Here is a 21,682-nt window from a genome sequence, read left to right on the forward strand (position 1 = left end):
CATTTCCCCAACAAGTTCACTTCTCTGTCCACCCTTCCTCCACTGTCCTTTCTTATTGTTACCTCTGCCGTCCCTTTCTGTTTCTTAGTTCCTCAATTTGAGTTCTAATAGAACTTTATAAAGACCACCATATGGATCCCAGTGTCATAATTTAGAAAAAGAATATGGGTATAGTAGGAACATGGAGAAACACCACGCAGGTAAACCCCTACGATGAAGAACAGAATACATACTGTCACCTAAAGTAAATGTGATAGAGACAGAGTAAAGGGACAAAGTAGGAGATTAAATAGTTAATCTCACTAGGGAATTGTATGTAAAAAAAATATGGAAATATGGGAGACCCCTTTAAGTTAATAATTACACAAGAAAGCAAGTTTGATTAACCACAAAACCAAGCAGGCTTGCTTAGCAAGAAAACCATTCAACAGATGCACAAGATATGCCCCCAAACACTAAAACAGCAGTGGCACGAGACTCACATTGTGCCCAGTGAGCTCAGTAAGTTCGGGCGCACTCTGCACACATAAAAAGCAGTAATTTGTAGACCTAGCCTAAACATGTAGGGACAAGGAAACTTCCCTGCCCAACTTTGAGGAGCAGCCGATGTAGGAGCATGATGTCAAGAATGACAAAGAATTCTTGTCCAGCTTTCCTTTGATTATAAAAAAATCTTTTCCTCCACCTTTCCTTTGATTATGAAACTGTAGCTCACAAAGTTCTCGGAACATGGTACCTTCTTGCCCACCCACCTGTAAGCCTCACAAACATCGTATTCTAATAAATCACTTCTTATCTATCACTTTGCTTCTGGCTGAATTCTTTCTATGCTGAGACATAAAGGACTGGGAGCTCTTCAGAGCCTCCCTGAAATGCCACCGATCTGTTTTAAATTTATTATTTTTATGTGATAAACATATAATATTGGTAACTGCAACATTTTATGATAAATGCCAACTGTAGGGTGGTAGTATATATAGAGCTTAGAAAAAGAAGGGTTCAGAAACAAAGAGTTTGTATTTATGTAGCATTGCCTGATGGGGAGAAAAAAGACGGAATTTAAAAGAAAGATAAAAATTATAGTTTCTCCAACAGTAAACTCTAGTTCAGCCCTGAGACCATTCTCCATGGTCTTCCCTAAACTGGATATGCTACGTCGCTTCAGTTGTGTCCAACTCTGTGCGACCCCAGAGACAGCAGCCCACCAGGGTTCCCCATCCCTGGGATTCTCCAGGCAAGAACACTGGAGTGGGTTGCCATTTCCTTCTCCAATGCATGAAAGTGAAAAGTGAAAGTGAAGTCGCTCAGTCATGTCCAACCCTTAGCAACCCCATGGACTGCAGCCTACCAGGCTCCTCCATCCATGGGATTTTCCAGGCGAGAGTACTGGAGTGGGTTGCCATTGCTAAACTGGATAAAATAACCCATAAATCTCCCTTTGCTCTGACTCTGCTTAATTTTCCAATTACTACTTCAGATAACTTCAGATAGTCAGATGCACAGGACAGTGGCTCTGAGTGTTTCTGTCTGCAAACACACACACATCTCCTCCTTCCTCATTATGTGCTTCCCAGGCTGTACATCGGTGGTCTTCTCCTTTATAATTCCATCTCCCATGGCCTTAGCTGCTGAGATTTATCCCCTTAGAGACTGGTCTGAGATCTGCAGAATTCCTAGAATCCTTTACCTGGACCAATCTCTCTCTTTGCTCTTCATTACAACATTGGAGAAATACAAGATCACGAGCATAAAGGAAAAAGGCCCCATGAGAAGGCAGTACGTCTTTTTTGGGACCAGTGTGGTTAAAAATGACAGTCAGTAACCTTGTTTACAAATAACTAGGCCCATTTAAAAGCACTGTGGATAGGGATAATTCCAAAACAAGCATCCAGCCCAAGGATCTGAGTGGTACACATGCATGCCTGTGAAGGAAGGCCTCTCATTTACCTACAGCGCTTCAGGTCTTATTTAAAAACACACCATTTTCCTCACCCTGTCAAATGGAAGCCACATTCATTTATATTAGTGAGGATTCTTAGGACCTCTGGGTTTATGGCTGGTGTCTCTCCAGACCGCTGCTCCTTGCCTGAGCCAGGATAAGCTTTCAAGCAAAAGGAGCATCTCCACAGAAACAGCGGTTAACATCCCCTGGCACAGTGTGCCCTCACCCTGTGATTTCTCCTACAAATTTGCATTCGTGCTGTCAGTTGGGGAATTGCATAGAATGACAATTGATGCCACCAGTGAGAGAAGCTTTGATGGTAATGAGGGATGGGGAAGAAGCAGACTTATTAATTAATGACTCCAGAAAAAGGAATGGGCTCTCTCTGCTCACATAAGCTGCTTGAACTCAAGTGGGGTTAATTGTTTCCTGTGTGAGTCCATGGTAGCTTTCATCTCAGGAGATGGCAGAGAATGAGCCTTAATTAACCAATCTGACCTAATCTCATGTTCTGTTCCATGTATAACATCACTGGTTTTCTCTCAGTTCTTCTGGAGTAGATGCATGTGTATGTGTGTACACACACACACACACACACACACACACACACACACACACACACACACACCACTCTGCAGTTAGTCATCCTTTCAGCAAGAGGTGTGGGATGAAGTGTTCCTTTGTCATTCTAAAACATCTGAATGAGCCTGTTTGTGGATGTGGTGTGTAACTGTCCTAGATTAGATTAGCTTCTTTGCTGAGAGACAGACTCTGAGCTAGAGACTGAGTAAGGGGGTTAAGGGGTGCAGGAGGGCTCTGGGCTGCAGCACCTGTAAGGGAATGAGAATGTTCAGGGGAAGTTGACTGTGATATAATTCTAATAAAAGCCTCAGTTCATCTCCCAGGGATTCTGCCATGGGGTCAGCTCTTTGTAAATGAGACCAGGGGACTGGAACTTTGGTTTCCACACGATGAGTCCCCAGGAAGGAGTGTAGCTTGGTGCCCTGGAGTTCCGTCCGTGTGGTGGGGATTCTCAAAGAACACCTTGGGTGGGGCTCTCAGCAGCCTTGGTCCAGGACCTGGGACCTGGAGGGGCGATAGGGCTTCATCACAGGGCTGTTGCCCCTTTCAGTGAATGCGCCAGGAGGAAATATGGGCCGTTACCTCACTCCCTGACCACCTGCCGGCTTCCTATTCAGAGCAGAGTTTAGAAGGTGGTTCTGGAAACAGGAAGCAAATAGTCACCCTTTCATTGAGGTAAGGAATGAAGGACCAGCCCTCAGCTCTCCTGTGAAGCAGGACTCAGACACCAATGGGCTCTGCATACCTTGTGAAATGCGTACCCCAAATTCAGGGGCAAATGGGTGACGTAAGGTGTCTGAGTGTTGTGAATCAGTTGGCCCAGCACTAGTTTGTAACAGAGTTGGGATGCCAGCTCTTCTCCTTCTTCTTTAAAATTAATTAATTGATTAACTATGTTTGGCTATGCTGGCTCTTTGTTGCGGTGCACAGGTTTTCTGTCGCTGCACACGGGCTTTCTTTGGTTGCAGTGTGTGGTCTTCTCATTGTGGCGGCTTCTCTTGCTGCGAAACGTGGGCTCTAGATGCACAGGCTTCAGTATTTTCGACTCAGGGGCTCTAGAGCGTGGATTCAGCAGTTGTGGCCCATGGGCCCCATTGTCCCATGACATGTGGAATCTTCCTGGACCCAGGATTTAACCCGTGTCCCCTGCACTGGCAGGCAGATTCTTAACCACTGGACCTTTAGGGACGTCCCCACCAGGTCTCCTTAAACCCCAGGATAGTTAGTGCTGCTTCAGTTTCACATGCTGCCTCCAAAATACAATCTTTTTTTAAAAAGTAAGCGAGGTCACATTTGCAAATGTTGGCTTTTCTGTGATGTGGCTTACTCTCTCTCTCTCTCTTTTTTTAACTATATTGAGATATAATTGACATATAACTTTGTGTAAGTTTAAAGTGTCCAATGTGTTGATTTGATATATGTATATATCTTGAAATCATTCCAAAATGTTAATTAACATCTCCATCAACTCACGTAATTACTTTGTGTGTGTTAAAAACATTTATGATCTACTCTTTAGTAACTTTCCAGTTATAATACAGTTATTGTTCAGTCGCTAAGTTGTGTCTGATTCTTTGCGACCCCATGAACTGTAGCACACCAGGCTTCCCTGTCCTTCGCTATCTCCTGGAATTTGCTCAGATTCATGTCCATTGACTTGGTGATGCTATCTAACTATCTCATTTTCTGCTGCCTTCTTTTCCTTTGGCCTTCAATCTTTCCCAGCAACAGGGTCTTTTCCGGAGAGTCAGCTCTTCACATCAGATGGCCAAACCATTGGAGCTTCAGCTTCAGCATCAGTCCTTTCTTTAGGATTGACTGGTTTGATCTTCTAGCAGTCCAAGGGACTCTCAAGAGTCTTCTTCAGCACCACAATTTGAAAGCATCCATTCTTCAGCACTCAGCCTTCTTTATGGTCCAACTCTCACATCCATACATGACTACTGAAAACCATAGCTTTGACTATATGCACCTTTGTTGGCAAAGTGATGTCTCTGATTTTAATATGCTGCCTAGATTTGTCATAGTTTTCCTTCCAGCAATAATACAGTATTATTACCTATAGTCACCATGCTGTACATCACATGTCCAGAGCTTATTCATCTAACTGATGATTGTACTTTGGAACATCTCCCTGTTTCCACCAGCTCCCAGCCCCTGGCAACCACTCATCTACTCTATGTTTCTGTGAATTTGGCTTTCTTAGAGTCCACACATAAGTGAGATCATACCATACAGTATTTGTCTTTCTCGTCTGACTTATTTCACTTAGATTAATGCACTCAGATCTATTCATGTTGTTACAAATGGCATGGTTGTTTTCTTTTTTATGGCTGAATAATATTCCATTGTGTGTATAGTATAAATATAGGTTTATTTATAAATAAAATATATGTAGATCACATTTTATTTAACTACTTATGTTGTTTCCATGTCTCAACTGTAACACTTCAGTGAACATGGAGGTGCAGATAACTCTTCAAGGTAGTGTTTCATTTTCTTCTGATAAATACCAAAACTTGGTATTGCTGGATCATATGTGTGTGTTGTGTGTTAGTTGCTCAGTTGTGTCTGATTCTTTGCAACCTTGTGGACTATGGCCTTCTAGGTTCCTCTGTCCATGGAATTCTCCAGCCAAGAATACTACAGTGGATTGCCATTTCCTCCTCCAGGGGATCTTCCTGACCCAGAGACTGAACCCAGGTCTTCTGCACTGCAGGCAGGTATTTCACCATTTGAGCCACCAGGGAAGGAGTGGATCATATGGTAACTCTATTTTTAATTTTTGAGTAACCTCCACACTCTTTTCCATAGAGGTTGCATGAGTTTACATTCCTACCAATCATGCACAAGTGTTAACCCTTTTCTCCACATTCTCATCAGCATTTGTTATCTCTCATCTTTTTTATAACAGTTGTATGACTTTAAACCGATCTTGAACTAACAGGTAGGGACTGACCCCTGAAGAGTTTCTAGGCCCATGTGTGCCTTGAAAACCTGAGTTACAGCAAAGTAGTTGAAGTGTTTTCCCTATTTTTTGCTCTACCAAGACCATTAGCTCAGCAGTAAAGAATCTGCCTACAGTGAAGGAGACAAGGGGAACACTGGTTTGATCCCTGGGTAGGGAAAATCCCCTGAAGGAGGGCATGGCAACCCACTCCAGTATTCTTGCCTGGAGAACCCCGTGGGCAGAGGGGTCTTGGGGCTACAGTCCATGGGGTCACAAAAAGTTGCAGACACGACTGAAGTGACTGAGCATGCACACAGACACCAAGACCAGAATGAAGGATTCCTTTATGGTCTTGCTGGTTCCATGTGACACAGATTCCTACCAACCTCGTGGGTCTGGGCCATCACCCTCTATGGATCCCTAAAGCTTGGGAGGAAAGCAGAAGGCACAGGGCAGGCAGAAGGGTTCTGGTCTCAGGGTGGAGTTTGGGATGGCACATGGTGACTCATTAGGCAGCTACAGAGACTGTACCAAGCCCATGGGTTTAGTCTCTTCCTCATTCTTCTTCCTAATCTTTTTCTGCCTACTCCCCTCCATGCTGTGGGGAGTGGGGGTTTCCTCTGAAGGTCAGCACCCAGAGTGCATAGTAACTACCTGATAGATGTTTGTGGATGACTGAATGTTGGTCCCAGAGGCTCTCAGGTGGGCCCTGGGAGAGACGACAGGATCTTATCAATCCTCCCTGCTTACATTCACTCTGTGGCCCACCTGTATTTGCTCCTCAGACTGAGGTGATATTTGCATAACTTTTCCTCCTTTTACCATGCAAGCAGCTTACATGCCAACAGTCACAACTTATGACCGACCTCTTCAAGTGTCCTAACCATGATGCGGCCACAGCTGAGGGGCCTGGGAAAGAGGAATGTTTTGAGCACCAAGGAACCCTATCTTTACACAGTAGGATGTTTTAGCCATAGATAGGCTGCTTGTCTTCCAATTCTAGGACTTGATGAGGGCAAGGACAGCCTGCTCTTCAGGCGAGTTTATCTCCAGGCTGCAGTTCTTTGCCCAGATTGGGCTGTTTCTCCCAGCTTTTTCTTGTTGCTGTGAATGCACTGGAATGGTGTATGCAGCGGCCCTGGCATCTGCTTCTTTCTTTAAGAAACAAGTTATCAGCAAATGCAGAAATAGGGGCAGGGAGAGTGGGGGAGCTGGGTTCTTTCCAGTCAATTGAGAAACTAGAGGAAGTGAACGTGACAAAACTTTGAACAGACTGTTTCTTTCCCAGGTGTTCTCATGAAGGAGGAAAGATAGACATGCATATACACACACACACATACACACATACTTTATATTTTACATAAAGGTATTGTTGTGCTAAACAAACACATATAAGCTCTTGGGAAAGGAATTAAACCGGAAACTTCGAGACCAGGTCTGACAGGTGGCAACCTCAGCCACCGGACATCTGACTCCATCTCTCCTATTGACTTGTAGTGCTGACTTAAGCAAGTCAATTAACCTTTCTGTGACCCACTCCCTAACCTTCTAAGTGGAAAAGAACAGCAGTGGCCCAGCTCCAAGGGGTGCCAGGAGCTTATCACCTTCCAAGAGCTTATCATCATCAGTGTGCTGTGTAAGAGCAGGTGCTATACTTGTATTAAAGGCTGGGTGAATACTCCTGAGTGTGTCTGTGCTGCCACTCTCCCCAGCCTCCCTGCATCTTGCTGAGCTGTTGGGGAGGCTTCTGGAAAGTGTAAAATGGAAATGTCCCGGGCTGCAAATTGTCTCTGTAAATAGCACACTTCAACAGTGTGTATTTACCAATGAAATGTTAACAGGAATGACATTTGGGTGTGAAACCAAATGGAACTCTCAAGGTGGCAGGGGTAGTGGTGGGAGAAGAAGTAACATTTCAGCAGCACCAAGTACTGTGAACACTTCTTACCCAGTGTGGTTGGATTGGTGCTGTGGGCTGTGAAAGTTGAAGTGGGGAAGCATACAGAGTGATTTCTTCAGACTTTAAACATTTTACTTTAAAACATGATTCTGTTCATTTTGCAGGATGATCTATTGATACAAGGCTGAAACTCTTCCTTTGAGGACAGAAGCTGACTGGTGTTCCATATGTTATTCTTGCATAAACCACTTCTGTGATCTGCTAAGATTTCCAGTTTGAGATCCTCTTAAGTGGAGCAAGGACTTAAAGGTATGTGGACCAATGAAGCAAAGCATCTTTATAGATTTTAACTGTTTTCCCACGCTTTCACAGATGTCTCACGTTTATGAAGTCTGATAGTAATTTATTTAACAACTTGCCTTTAGGAGACTTTCCAAAGCATTCAAGTTGTCTTCCATAGAAACAATAGTGTTCTTTCTTTTTGCACTCATATTTCATGGATTTAAGTAATATTGAGTTAAATTACATAATTACATTGGTAAGTACAGCCAGCACACAGGTTTGATAACAGACACACCTGATTTGTAATGCCTCTGACTCTGCTGGTGGTAGCAAAAGTACAGTATCAATCCATGTTATCCATGGGAATTGGTTCCAGGACTCCCATGGGTACCAAAAGCCATAGATGTTCAAGTCCCTTATACAATATAAAATAGTGGAGTATAGACAGCTCTCCACATCCAAGTGTCTGCATCTGTGGATACAGAAGGCTGATTCCATGGGAAGGACAGGCAAGAGTATGCCGGCCATGAACCTGCAGCAGGCCTAGGTCAGGAAGATGGAGAAATTAAATTGGCAAGTTGGTTGAGTAGTGTTGGGGATTTTCTCCCTGGGACTTGGAAGCAATGAACCTGAAAGAAGGACACTCGGACAGTCTCTTGCAAGGACTGACAAGTTTATTTCTGCAGTCAAGCCTTTTTATAGAAGTAGGAACAAAGAGCTTAGAGTATACAGCCAGCAGAGCGCATACAGGGTTAACACCTAATCAGTAAAAATATTTCAAGGACAGCGCGTTCTAAGTGACCCATGTGCTTATCCCATAACCCGTTTTCTCAAGCAACATCCTTAATATTTATTATTAAATCTCGGCGCCAGGCATAACCAAAGGCAGGAGATGTTTTTCTGCCCAAGCACACCAAGCTGGGGTATTTCTGGCCCTTTGCCATTTTCCCAAGGACTTCCTCCAACTGGCTATTTGTACTGGGCTTCCCAACATATCCTCCTTTTTTTTTAATTTAAGCATGGCAGCTGCTAGTTGGACTCCATTGTGGGAGGCATGGAGTCTTGAGTAGAGACATCTATATCCTATAAGCAATGACAGAAAAAGCAGGGTGATTAATACATATATAAAAATGTTGCTTCCTGAAAACCAAGCTCTAGGGTCTAGAGACGATAGGGTTTTGGTTAAAGTATCGTAAAATTGAGTGCTGTACAATTCCTTAGGTACCTTAACTTGAAAATTAGCAACTTGTTGTTTCAACAAAGTGATGTCTAAACTCGAGTTGTCTGTGAGATCCTGCAAATGCGCTTTAACTTTATCCCAAGGATATTCAGTGCTATTATAGGGCATGTGAGTCAGACAAAAAGAAGTAAAATTCCAGTGACAATGTATACGTGTTTGGAAAGTCAGTTGCTGCACTTGATCTCCTAAGTGGATAACCACAGTTTGTAACTCATTAAGTCATGTTTGTAATTGCTGATCTATTTGAGCTTGTCGAGTCCAAAGACCATGAGAGTCTTTGTGCCAAGCAGTGATAAAATCATGACTTTGTATAGAATTATGTAAAGCCATACCAGAAAAGTTCCTACAGTCACAATAGAGATAAGGCTTAAGATGCCTGCAATAATCTACCCAATGATGCGCTTAGATCACCTAAGTCCAGTTTTCAACAATACAGAAAGAAATACAGAATCAGTCCAAGGCTCAGTTAAGTTTACAGGAAGCCATAACTCAGATCCTTGTTTAACTAGCACAATGCTAGCATTGTGATATGAAATGATGTGATTAAGGCAGGTATACAATGCACATGCAGTACAATTGACAATCTTAGTCGATAAGTCAATATCAAAATGCCCTACAATAAACAAGTATGGAAGGTGAACACATGATTGAATATAGCCAGTACTATTGTATAGGAAGGTATAATTAGAAGGATGAAACACACCATAGTCCCATAAACACTAGCAAAGTGCTCTAAGGCTGCTGAAATTTTCCAAATGTGCCATTGCTCTGGCCCCACAAAGGGGACAACAATCCTGGGTCATGGGGGTGATAAGCCCCCGTTATACCAATTCAGCAATATGTCCTTATCAGTCCAGAAACTTGTCTTAGATTTATGAAAGCCTCCAATGCTTGATCTATTAAACCAGGAGCAGTTATGATGTTCTTCCTGCTCTTCAGAACAGTTTACAAACAACCCGTGAGGTCCCCAGTCAACAAATTTAAATGTATGATTAGAATGATTTTGCTGAATTATAGAAACTTTCCCAAATTGGCCTCGACAATCAGACCAATGTAATGGTTGTATCTCCTGTTTTCTTCTCCAAGATACAGTATGACATGAAGGTTCCTCTGGTTGAAAAAGCGAGTCCAAGTAGTTGGCTATCTGGCCTGGATAATGTCACTTGGAGCCATTAAGTAAGAAAGATGCCATAGCAAACATTCCCAGATGCAAAGCAGTCCCATTGTTGGCAGAGTATGCCCACCACTGTGGGAAGATAGTCATGCAAAGGGGATGAGATCCGAAACAGATAGGCAAGGTTTTGAATCCCATGGAAATGTTGATTGGCTTTCCCTCACCTTTTTAATGAATTGGTCGCTTTGTGGACCAGGGACTTGGAAAATGCATGCTGTCATTAGTAAAGATCATAGGGGCTTTATCTACCCAATCCATTATGGAGAGAAATGGTGGGTTGGGTATGTATGCCCAATAAACATATTCTGCACTTACCCCAGAGGAACAGGAAAGAACAGCTAACATTGCCAGAAACAGCTTATCTGGAGTCATAGGAGTTCCAGTACTCTTCAGTGTCTGCTCAGCCTGACGAGTCATGTTTTTCACTTTAGTCCATGTCAGGTAAGGATTCAGACGATGGCGTTTCCTCATTGGCTCCTCCAAAGTCATTGACGAGACCCTTTTCCTCAACTTCGTCACTTCCCGAGGGAGTCCAGTCTTGGGGCCCCTCTCGGTAACGGACATGGCAAAGGGGAACCCAGATTTCCTCTCCATCTGCAATGACAAGACCATAACCCTTGCCTAGGAGTCATAAGATTCCTGGAAGCCACTGATTAAATTGCTTATACCATATTGGTGTATTGATTTCTAATTTGCTGTTTTTGTCTTCTGCAAAATGTCTATCTGCACGAGTATCAGAATTATTTTTTGTTAAGTTTAAAAAATTCAGGGAATAAAGAGTTAAAGGTAATAGTAATTGAGGGTTCATGGGATAAGAAGTGTATCTCCTCTTCCATATTCCCCCTTTCTGTTTTAATAAATGAGTTTTTAGGGTGCGATGGGCTCTTTCAATAATGGCTTGACCCTGAGGATATAGGGTATTCCTGTAATGTGTGTTATGTTCCATTCTGATAAAAATGAACGAAACGAATGCAAGGTGAATGCAGGTCCATTGTCTGTTTTCAAGAAAGAAGGAATCCCCATAACGGGGAAGGTGAGTAAGAGTGTGGAAATGGCGTGTTTACTGGATTCTGAAGAGACAGGTACTGCCTAGATAAAGCCTGAAAATGTATCAACTGAGACAAAAAGCAAGGAAAACTTTCCTAAGGAGCAGTGAGTGAAACAGGATTGCCAAAGGGAGTTAGGCTGTTTCCCCCCGGGGATTAACTCCTGAACTCGTAGTTCGTAAGCGCAGAGGGACGCAGACATCACAGGTTTCATTAATATGCCACGCTTCAGTGAGAAGAATATGGTATTTAGAGTGCAATCTGTTAGCATTGGTATGAAGATTAGCATGTTCGTCACTGGCAGACGTAAAAATGGGAGCTATGAGCCCGTCAAGGGCATCATTTCCTGCAACCAGAGGGCCAGGTAAACCTGAATGAGCACGTATATGTGCAATAAAGGAAGGTTCCATACGTGAGCGAATTAAAGCCTGAGTCTGTGAAAAGGGAGTATATAATTCTTCATCTAGGTTGTATAAAAAGGCGGTAACAAAATCAGGAAAAAGGGAAGCAAGGTATTTGGAATCAGTATATACGTTGAAGGATAATGGTTGAAGCGACAAAAGAGCATATAAAGCATACAACTCAACTCTTTGTACTGAAGAATAGGTAGTGGGTAATTTCTCTTTGATATCAGGGCCGACAATCCCTGCTATGCCTTTCTTGTTGCCATCAATGAAATAGGTGGGTGCATTGGAAATAGGCTGGGATGCAATGATATTAGTTACAATGAATTTAGTACATTGTAGAAAGTCCCATAATTTTCCTTTCGGCAAATGAAATGAGATAACATTTTGAAAATCACTTAATGCCATTTGCATGGTCAAGTTATACTGTAAGGCAATTTGTAATTCCTTTTTTGTCAAGGGAATGTGTATTGCATATGGATCAAATCCAGTCAAAGTTTGTATACAGCTTCTTCCTGACACAATTAAGTGCCCTATTTTCTCAATATATGATACAATTTTTTAGACTGTTTAGTGTGTAAATATACCCATTCTATTGGACTATGCTGAACTATAATTGCAGTGGGCGAATGTTCAGTGGGGAATATATATAAAGAAACTGGTTGATCATAATCTAGCCGAGTTGAAAAAGATTGTTGAATGCGTTTCTCCACTAAGGCCAGTTCTTCTTTGGCCTCTTTTGTTAGCTGCCTAGGGTTATTAGGGTCAGGGGATCCCTTTAAAATTTTAAATAGATTTTGTAAGGCATAGGTGGGGATGCCAACAGATGGCCGCAGCCAATTAATATCTCCTAGCAATTTTTGAAAATCATTCAGTGTGCATAGAGACTGCACAGAAATTTGAGTTTTTGAAGTTTGATTTTAGATTCTTCCATAACATGTCCTAAATAATTAAAGGGTGCTTTCCACTGAATTTTATCTGGCGCAACAAGCAGGCCATGATTTTGAAGAGTAGTAGTAACTTCATTATATAACTGTTGCAAATAGAGTTCAGGTTCCATAGAAAGAAGTGTATCATCCATGTAATGAATTATAAATGCAGTAGGATACTTATCTCTAGTGGGTTGTAATAAAACAGATATGAGATATTGGCAAATGGTAGGAGAGTTCATCATTTCCTGAGGTAGCACCTTCCATTGAAATCTTTTAACAGGAGCCATGAACAGGATTTATAGACGGAACTGAAAAGGCAAAACGTTTTCTATCTTTAGGGTGCAAAGGTATAGTAAAAAAGCAGTCTTTTAAGTCAATAATAACTATAGACCATCCTTTTGGTACCATAGAAGGGGAGGGCAATCTGGGTTGTAAGGGCCCCATAGGTAACATGGTATTATTAACATTTCTTAAATCTATCAACATTTGCTATTTTCCTGATTTCTTTTTTATTACAAAAACAGGGGAATTCCATGGGGAAAATGAAGGTTCTATATGAGCTTTTTGTAATTGTTCATTTACTAATTGTGTGCTGCTAAGTCGCTTCAGTAGTGTCCGACTCTGTGTGACCCCACAGACGGCAGCCCACCAGGCTCCCCCATCCCTGGGATTCTCCAGGCAAGAACACTGGAGTGGGTTGCCATTTCCGTCTCCAACTAATTGTGTAAGAGTTGCCAATTTTTCTTTAGTTAGGGGCCATTGAGGTGTCCATATTGGCGTATCAGATTCCCAATCGAAAGGCAGCAGTGTTAACTCAATGGCCCCCATTAAGAAGGTTCATTTAAAGAAATTGTGGCTTTCGTTTGTTCAAGAAAATCCCATCCCCATAAACTGATAGGGATATTAGTAATATATGGTTTAAGATAAGCTACAATTTGATCAGGGCCATACACTTGTAAAAAGGATGCACTGACAAAAGTTTGTGTGGCATCAGTTTTACTCACTCCTAATAGTCTAGAAGGAGCCATACTCTTACCCCAATCAAGGGGCCATTCTGCAGCTCTAATGATTGAAATGTTAGCTCTGGTATCTAATATGCCTGTGAAAATTTTTTCCCGTATGCGTAAAGTAAGTATGGGTTTCTGATGTTCCTTAATAAGGCGGATAGTGCAGCAGTAAGGTTGGTACTGCCAAAGCCTCCCTGCCAAACTTTATCAGATGCCTTCATTGGTTTGACATATGGCAAAAGTAATAATTGTGCAAAATGTTCTCCTATTTGTAAGTATATATTTCCCATTTTCACAACATTTACCATAACATTTATTTCCCCTTCATAATCTTCATCCACAACAACGGTCAATACCACTAAACCTCTCATTGTGCAGCTACTACGTCCCAAAATCAGTCCCACTGTCCCGGGTGGAATCAGGCCATAATATCCAGTGGGAATTTTGTGGGGGTTGTATAATTCTATTAGTTCCATATCATAAGAACTAGGTATATCAATGCAAGCACTCTTAGATGTAGCTGCTTGTAGCATCATAACGCTAGGTCCTCCTTTTGTAGTGGGGCTAGAGGATGTCCCCTTTATCAGTTTCCCTGTTGTTTTTGTTGTGCACCGGGGTTCAAAGTGTTTCCATCCTTATCAAATTTAGAATGACATTCATTCAGCCAATGGAACCCCTTTTTACATCTTGGACATACTCCTGGGGGTCTCTTCTTATTAGAAGTAGTATTATTTTTTCTGGCCTGTGTTGGCATGCGACATTGTTTTTTCATATGGCTGGGCTTCCCACAGTTAAAACATTTGGCATTAGTAGCTTTCTGTACATTAAAGGTTTCTTTCTTTTTTTTTTTTCTAATTTTATTTTATTTTTAAACTTTACATAATTGTATTAGTTTTGCCAAATATCAAAATGATTCCTCCACAGGTATACATGTGTTCTAATGTTGCCAATTTTGCTCTATGGAAATTAGATCTGGTATCCTTATAAGCTTTCAAATATTCCATAAGAGAGCTAGTCTCTTGAATTGGTCTAAGCATGGATTGACATTCCTCATTAACATTTTCAAAAGCAAGTTGTTTTAAAATAATATTTTGTAAAGTCACATCCTTAATAGATTTCTCAATTGCATCCTTTAATTTTCCTATAAATTGAGAATATTACTCTTCATGTCCTTGAATAATCTTAACAAATGAACCATCAGAGTTATTGCTATCAACCTTTGCTTATGCCCTGCAGGCAGTTTCTTTAATGAAATGTAACATCTGAGGGGTAATATTAGCTAATTGCGCAATCATATCGGCCATGGCTCTTGTTCCAGTGAGTACATCATAGGTTAAATTGGCAGGGTTACCATGAGATTGCTGGTCAATCAGCATTTGTTGGGCCTCATCATTAACCCATATTTGCCATTGAAGTAATTGTTGAGGATTTTGAATTGTCTTTGCTATTTGAAAAAAATCATATGGCATCCAATGGTCAGCCCATCCTCCAAGAAATTCTATACAATAAGGAGAAGTAGGTCCATACAGAGTGCATGCTTTCTTAAAGATAGAAAACATGCCAAAATCTAGATTAGCCCAAGTATTTTGGTCTTGGGCATGTTGATTAAATTGCATTGGGAAAGCGAGAGTGCAAGCAGGCATCTCCTGAGGAGAAGTGAAATGATTAGTACGAGCAAAGTTAGCAATTGCTGTTACAGGTGGAGCAGAAGGAAAAACCTCAGATTTGGGCTGTCCATTGAATGAAATGACCTCCATTCTAAGTGGCTTCAGTTTTGACACATCCTGTATATATGTCTCTAAGTTGTTTTTTTAAGGACTGTGTCTGATTGAGCATAACATTCTTATATTTCAAAGCACCTTGCATATCTTGTTCCTTATGCTCATGTTCATGTAAAGATTGAATAGTTTTTTACTTCTAAATTAACATTATGCCCTTCAATTTGTTCTATGATAGCCCGTATGAGTGACCATGTAACCCTTGCCAATATGCTCGCAAAACATTATTTTTAACCCTTTTCTATATGTCTAGATTGAGTGTTCCCTCTTCTGGGAACCATGAATTGTTCCAGTAAAATATGATAGCAGTCATTCAACAGATCTCTTGAAACATTAACACTGTTTTGTTTCAAAAAATGATGTATTGTAGAAATGAAAGGAATTTTACTGCTATGTTGTCCCATCCTGCTTACCTCTTTCTGCAGGGGCTCGTTGCTTTGTTCAGCCTTCTTTTCAAGTCCCTGTTCGTGGCGCCACTTGTTGGGGACTTTTCTCCCCGGGACTTGGAAGCGACGAACCTGAAAGAAGGACACTCAGACAGTCTCTTGCAAGGACTGACAAGTTTATTTCTGCAGTCAAGCCTTTTTATAGAAGTAGGAACAAAGAGCTTAGAGTATATAGCCAGCAGAGCGCGTACAGGGTTAACACCTAATCAGTAAAAATATTTCAAGGACAGCGTGCTCTAAGTGACCCATGTGCTTATCCCATAACCTGTTCTCTCAAGCAACATCCTTAATACTTATTATTAAATCTTGGCACCGGGCATAACCAAAGGCAGGAGATGTTATTCTGCCCAAGCACACCAAGCCGGGGTATTTCTGGCCCTTTGCCATTTTCCCAAGGACTTCCTCCAACCGGCTATTTTGTACTGGGCTTCCCAACAAGTAGCAGTTGGGTAAGAGAGCATTGCCTATATTTTAATTTTGCTCTTTTTCTTCTAAAGCTTATGATAACCCCATCAGTTTTCTGTTACCATCTCTATTTTGTGCTGTGCTTAGTTGCTCAGTCATATCCAACTCTTTGTGACCCCATGTACTTCAGCCCACTAGGCTCCTCTGTCCATGGGGATAATCCAGGCAAGAAAACTGGAATGGCCATGAGCTTCTCCAGGGGATCTTCCCAACCCTGGGACGAAACCTAGGTCTCCCACACTGCAGGCATATCTTTACTGTCAGAACCACCAGAAGCTCTATACAGTCATCAAAAAACAAGACCAGGAGCTGACTGTGGTTCAGATCATGAACTCCTTATTGCAAAATTCAGATGTAAATTGAAGAAAGTAGGGGAAATTACTAGCACATTTAGGTATAACCTAAATCAAATCCCTTATGATTATACAGTAGAAGTGACAAATAGATTCAAGGGATTAGATCTGATAGACAGAGTGCCTGAAAAGCTATGGACAGAGGTTTGTGACATTTTACAGAAGGCAGTGATCATGACCATCCCCAAGGAAAAAAAATGCAAAATTGTTAGAGGAGGCCTTACATATAGCTGAGAAAAGAAGAGAAGCTAAAGGAAAAGGAAAAAGGAAAGATATACCCATCTGAATGCAGAGTTGCAAAGAATAGCAAGGAGAAATAAGAAAGCCTTCTTCAGCGATCAGTGCAAAGAAATAGAGGAAAACAATAGAATGGAAAAGACTGCTATCTCTTCAAGAAAATTAAAGATACCAAGGGAACATTTCATGCAAAGATGGGCTCAATACAGGACAGAAATGGTATGGACCTAACAGAAGCAGAAGATATTAAGAAGAGGTGGCAAGAATACACGGAACTATACAGAAAAGATCTTAATAACCATGATGGTGTTATCACTCACCTAGAGCCAGACATCCTGGAATGCCAAGTCAAGTTGGCCTTAGGAAGCAACACTATGAATAAAGCTAGTGGAGGTGATGTAATTCCAGCTGAGCTGTTTCAAATCCTCAAAGATGATGCTGTGAAAGTGCTGCACTCAATATGTCAGCAAATTTGGAAAACGCAGCTGGAAAAGGTCAGTTTTCATTCCAATCCCAAAGAAAGGCAATGCCAAAGAAAGTTCAAACTACCTCACAGTTGCACTCATCTCACACGCTAGCGAAGTAATGCTCAAAATTCTCCAAGCCAGGCTTCAACAGTACATGAACCATGAACTTCCAGATGTTCAAGCCCGGTTTAGAAAAGGCAGAGGACCCAGAGGTCAAATTGCCAACATCTGCTGGATCATCTAAAAGGCCAGAGAGTTCCAGAAAAACATCTACTTCTGCTTTATTGACTATGCTAGAGCCTTTGATTGTGTGGATAACCACAAACTGGAAAATTTTTCAAGAGATGGGAATACCAGACCACCTTACCTGTCTCTTGAGAAATCTGTATGCAGGTCAAGAAGCAACAGTTAGAACTAGACATGGAACAACAGACTGGTTCCAAATCGGGAAAGGAGTGCATCAAGGCTGTATATTGTCACCCTGCTTATTTAGATTATATGCAGAGTACATCATGCAAAATGTTCAGCTGGATGAAACGCAACCTGGAATCAAGATTTCTGGGAGAAATATCAATAACCTCAGATATGTAGATGACACCACCCTTATGGCAGAAAGTGAAGAGGAACTGAAGAACCTCTTGATGAAAGTGAAACAGCAGACTAACAAAGCTGGCTTAAAACTCAGCAGTCAAAAAATTAAGATCATGGCATCCGGTCCTATCACTTAATGGCAAATAGATGTGGAAACAATGGAAACAGTGACAAATTTTATTTTTTTGGGTTCCAATATCAATACAGATGGTGACTGCAGCCATGAAATTAAAAGACACTTGCTCCTTGGAAGAAAAGCATGACCAACCTAGACAGCATATTAAAAAGCAGAGACATTACTTTGCTGACAAAGGTCCATCTAGTCAAAGCTGTGGTTTTTCCAGTAGTCATGTATGGATGTGAGAGTTGGAGTATAAAGAAAGCTGAGCATTGAAGAATTGACGCTTTTGAACTGTGTTGGAGAAGACTTTTAAGAGTCCCTGGGACTGCAAGGAGATCAAACCAGTCAATCTTAAAGTAAATCAGTCCTGAATATTCATTGGAAGGACTGATGCTGAAGCTGAAGCTCCAATACTTTGCCCACCTGATTTGAAGAGCCGAATCATTAGAAAAGAAAGTTGTGGTACATATACACAATGGGATACTACTCAGCTACTAAAAAGAATGCATTTGAATCAATTCTAAGGAGGTGAATGAAACTCAAGCCTATTATACAGAGTGAAGTAAGCCAGAAAGGAAAGCACCATATTAATGCATATATATGGAATTTAGAAAGATGGTATCAATGACCCTATATGCGAGACAGCAAAAGAGATACAGATGTAAAGAACAGACTTTTGGACTCTGTGGGAGAAGGAGAGGGTGGGATGATTTGAGAGAATAGCACTGAAACATGTATATTGCCATATGTGAAATAGATCACCAGTCCAAGTTTGATGCATGAAACAGGGCACTCAAAGCCAGTGCACTGGGACAACCCAGAGGGATGGGGAACACATGTACACCTGTGGCTGATTCATGTCAAAGTATGGCAAAAACCACCACAACATTGCAAAGTAATTAGCCTCCAATTAAAATAAATTAATTTTTTTAAAAAGAAAAGACTCTGATGCTGGGAAAGATTGAAGGTAGGAGGAGAAGGGGATGACAAAGGATGAGATGATTGGATGGCATTATCAACTTGATGGATGAGTTTGAGCAAGCTCCGGGAGTTGGTGATGAACAGGGAAGCCTGGTTTGCTGAAGTCCATGGGGTCACAAAGAGTCGGACATGACTGAGTGACTGAACTGAACTGACCTGAGCCACCAGGGAAGCCCATCTCTATTTTAAGGTATAGTATTTGAAGTTCAGAGAGCAACTTAGGGTGGATATTCCACCCTAAGTTACCCAACTAGTGAGCAGCAGACTCAGAATTTCAATCCGTTTCTGGTTTTGCCTTTATGGGTCTCATTGAGGACTAACTTCCTTCAGGAACTGGTTTCTTTACCTGCTTTATTGAGTAAAAATTTAATAGTCACATACACAAAAAGCTTTATTACTTTCTCTTTCAATCTTATTAAATCTGGCTTTCTGTATCCTCCACTTAGGGTGATAAGAGATTCAGTCATGTTTTGGGCTCCCCAGACTAGGATTTTGAGAGGAATCTAAGGCTTTACTTATTTACTTCATATCTGAGCAGGGGCCTTGTTCTTCAACAGTGGTGATTATTCTCGTAAATCAGGAGTTCTCAATGTGTGGTCCCAGACTGGCAGCATCAGTGTTATCTTGGAAACTTGTCAGAAATGCAAATTCTCAGGTTTCATCCCTGATCTGTGCCCAGCAATTTATGCGCTGACAAGGCCTCCAAGGATTCTGACACAGAGATACTCTGATATCACACAGTTTGAGAACTGCTTCTTGCTAACATTCATTCATTCATGCATGCATTCAACAAATACTTTTTGAGTGTCTGCAGTGAGTCAGGCGCTGGTGATAAAATGACAAATGTGGACAGTGTACCTGGGTTGATCTTTTTATTTTATTTTACATTATTATTGATTTAATTTATTTTTGGCTGCACTGGACCTTTGTTGCTGCACAAGGGCTTCCTCTGGCTGCAGTGGGTAGGAGCTGCCCTCTAGTTGCGGCATGCAGTCTTCTCCCTGGGGTGGCTTTTCTTGTTATGGTGCACAAGCTCTAGGGTACTCAGGATTCAGTAGTTGTGGTGTACAGACCTAGTGGCCTCATGGCATCTGTGATCCTCCCAGACCAGGGATTGAATCTGTGTCCCCTGCACTGGCAGGCAGACTCTTAACCACTGAACCACCGCACACCAGGGAAGCCCTATTTTATTTTATTATTTTTATATTGTGACAAAATACAAAAAAATTTCCTTTTTTAACCATCTTAAGTGAACAATTCAATGGCATTAAATACATTCACACTGTTGTGTAAGCACCACCACTATTCAATTCCAGATAATTTTCATTATCCTAAATAGAAACTCTGTATGCATTCAACAATACCTCTCCACTACCACACTGAGCAGCCTCAAGTTACTTCTGCTTTCTGTCTCATGAGTTTACCTATTCTATATACCTCAAATAAGTGGACTTATTACCATATTTATTGTCTTGTGTCTGGGTTATTTTATGTAGCATAATGTCTTCAAGGTCATCCATGTTCTAGGATGTGTCAGAATTTCTTTTTTTTTAGGCCTAAATAGTATTCTGTTGTATGGTTTCTTTTTTAAAAAAATTATTTATCTTTAATTGAAGGATGATTGCTTTATAATACTGTGTTGGTTTCTGCCACACGTCAACATGAATCAGTCAAAGGTACACATATGTCCCGTCCCTGTTCTACCTCCCACCCCATCGCACCCCTCTAGGTGGTTACAGAGCCTGAGTTTGAGTTTCCTGAGTCACACAGCAAATTCCCACTGGCTATTTTATACATGACAGTGTATATGTTTCTATGTTATTCTCTCCATTTGTCCTACCCTCTCCTTCTTCCCTCCACCCCCAACCACAAATTCTTTATCCATCCATCTGCTGATGGATGTTTGAACTCTTTGCACCTTTTGGTATATTGTGAACAATGCTGCTGTAAACATGAGTATAAAAGTATCTGTTTTGAATACTTGCTTTCAATTCTTTGGGCATATACTTAGAATTAAATTGATGGATCTTATGGTAATTCTATGTTTACCTTTTTGAGGTAACCACTAAATGGTGTGATGCAGCAACTATAACATTGTATGTTCTCACCAGCAGTGTCTAAGTGTTCCAACTTCTTCACATCCTCACCAACACTTTTTATTTTCTAATTTTTCGTAATAATCATGCTAGTGGATATGAAGTGGTATCTCATTGCAGTTTTTTGATTTGTATTTCTCTAAAGACTAAGGTTATTTACATCTTTTCATGTATTTGTTTCCATTTGTATATCTTCTTTGGAGAAATGTCCATCAAATCCTTTGTCCATTTTTGATTTGGGCTGTTTGATTTTTTTGTTGTTGAGTTTTAGAGGTTCTTTATATATTCTGTATTTTAACTGTGTATCAGATATATGATTTGTAGATTTTTTTTGTTTTTGCAAATATTTTCTCTCATTCTGTGCACTATATTATCACTCTCTTGATGACATCCTTGGTGGTAGTTTAGTCACTAAGTTGTGTCCGACTCTTGAGATCCCCATGGATGTAGCCCACCAGACTCTTCTGTCCATGAGATTTTCCAGGCAAGAACTGAAGGGGGTTGCCATTTCATTCTCCAGGGGATCTTCTCAATCCAAGGATCGAACACAGGCTTTCTGAACTGCAGGCAGACTCTTTACTGACTGAAGCCATTCTGTAGTGGCTTTTAATTTCAGTCTGAAGAATTCTCTTTTGCATTTCTTACAAAGCAGGTCTACTGGTGATTAACTCTCAGCATTTGTTTATCT

The 21,682-nt window shown here is 41.2% G+C and overlaps 1 long non-coding RNA gene across 1 annotated transcript; it reads right to left on the reverse strand.

The window, feature by feature from the left end:
- Positions 1-8,308: 8,308 nt before the first annotated feature.
- On the reverse strand, positions 8,309-16,083 carry LOC113885498. Its single transcript, XR_003509229.1, has 2 exons — positions 15,651-16,083; positions 8,309-10,664 (listed from the first exon to the last, which is right to left on the reverse strand). It is a non-coding gene; the product is annotated as an uncharacterized LOC113885498 (long non-coding RNA).
- Between the last annotated feature and the right edge of the window lie 5,599 nt (positions 16,084-21,682).

Source organism: Bos indicus x Bos taurus, chromosome 28, assembly GCF_003369695.1.
Source record: "Bos indicus x Bos taurus breed Angus x Brahman F1 hybrid chromosome 28, Bos_hybrid_MaternalHap_v2.0, whole genome shotgun sequence".
Classification (NCBI taxonomy): Eukaryota; Metazoa; Chordata; class Mammalia; order Artiodactyla; family Bovidae; genus Bos; species Bos indicus x Bos taurus.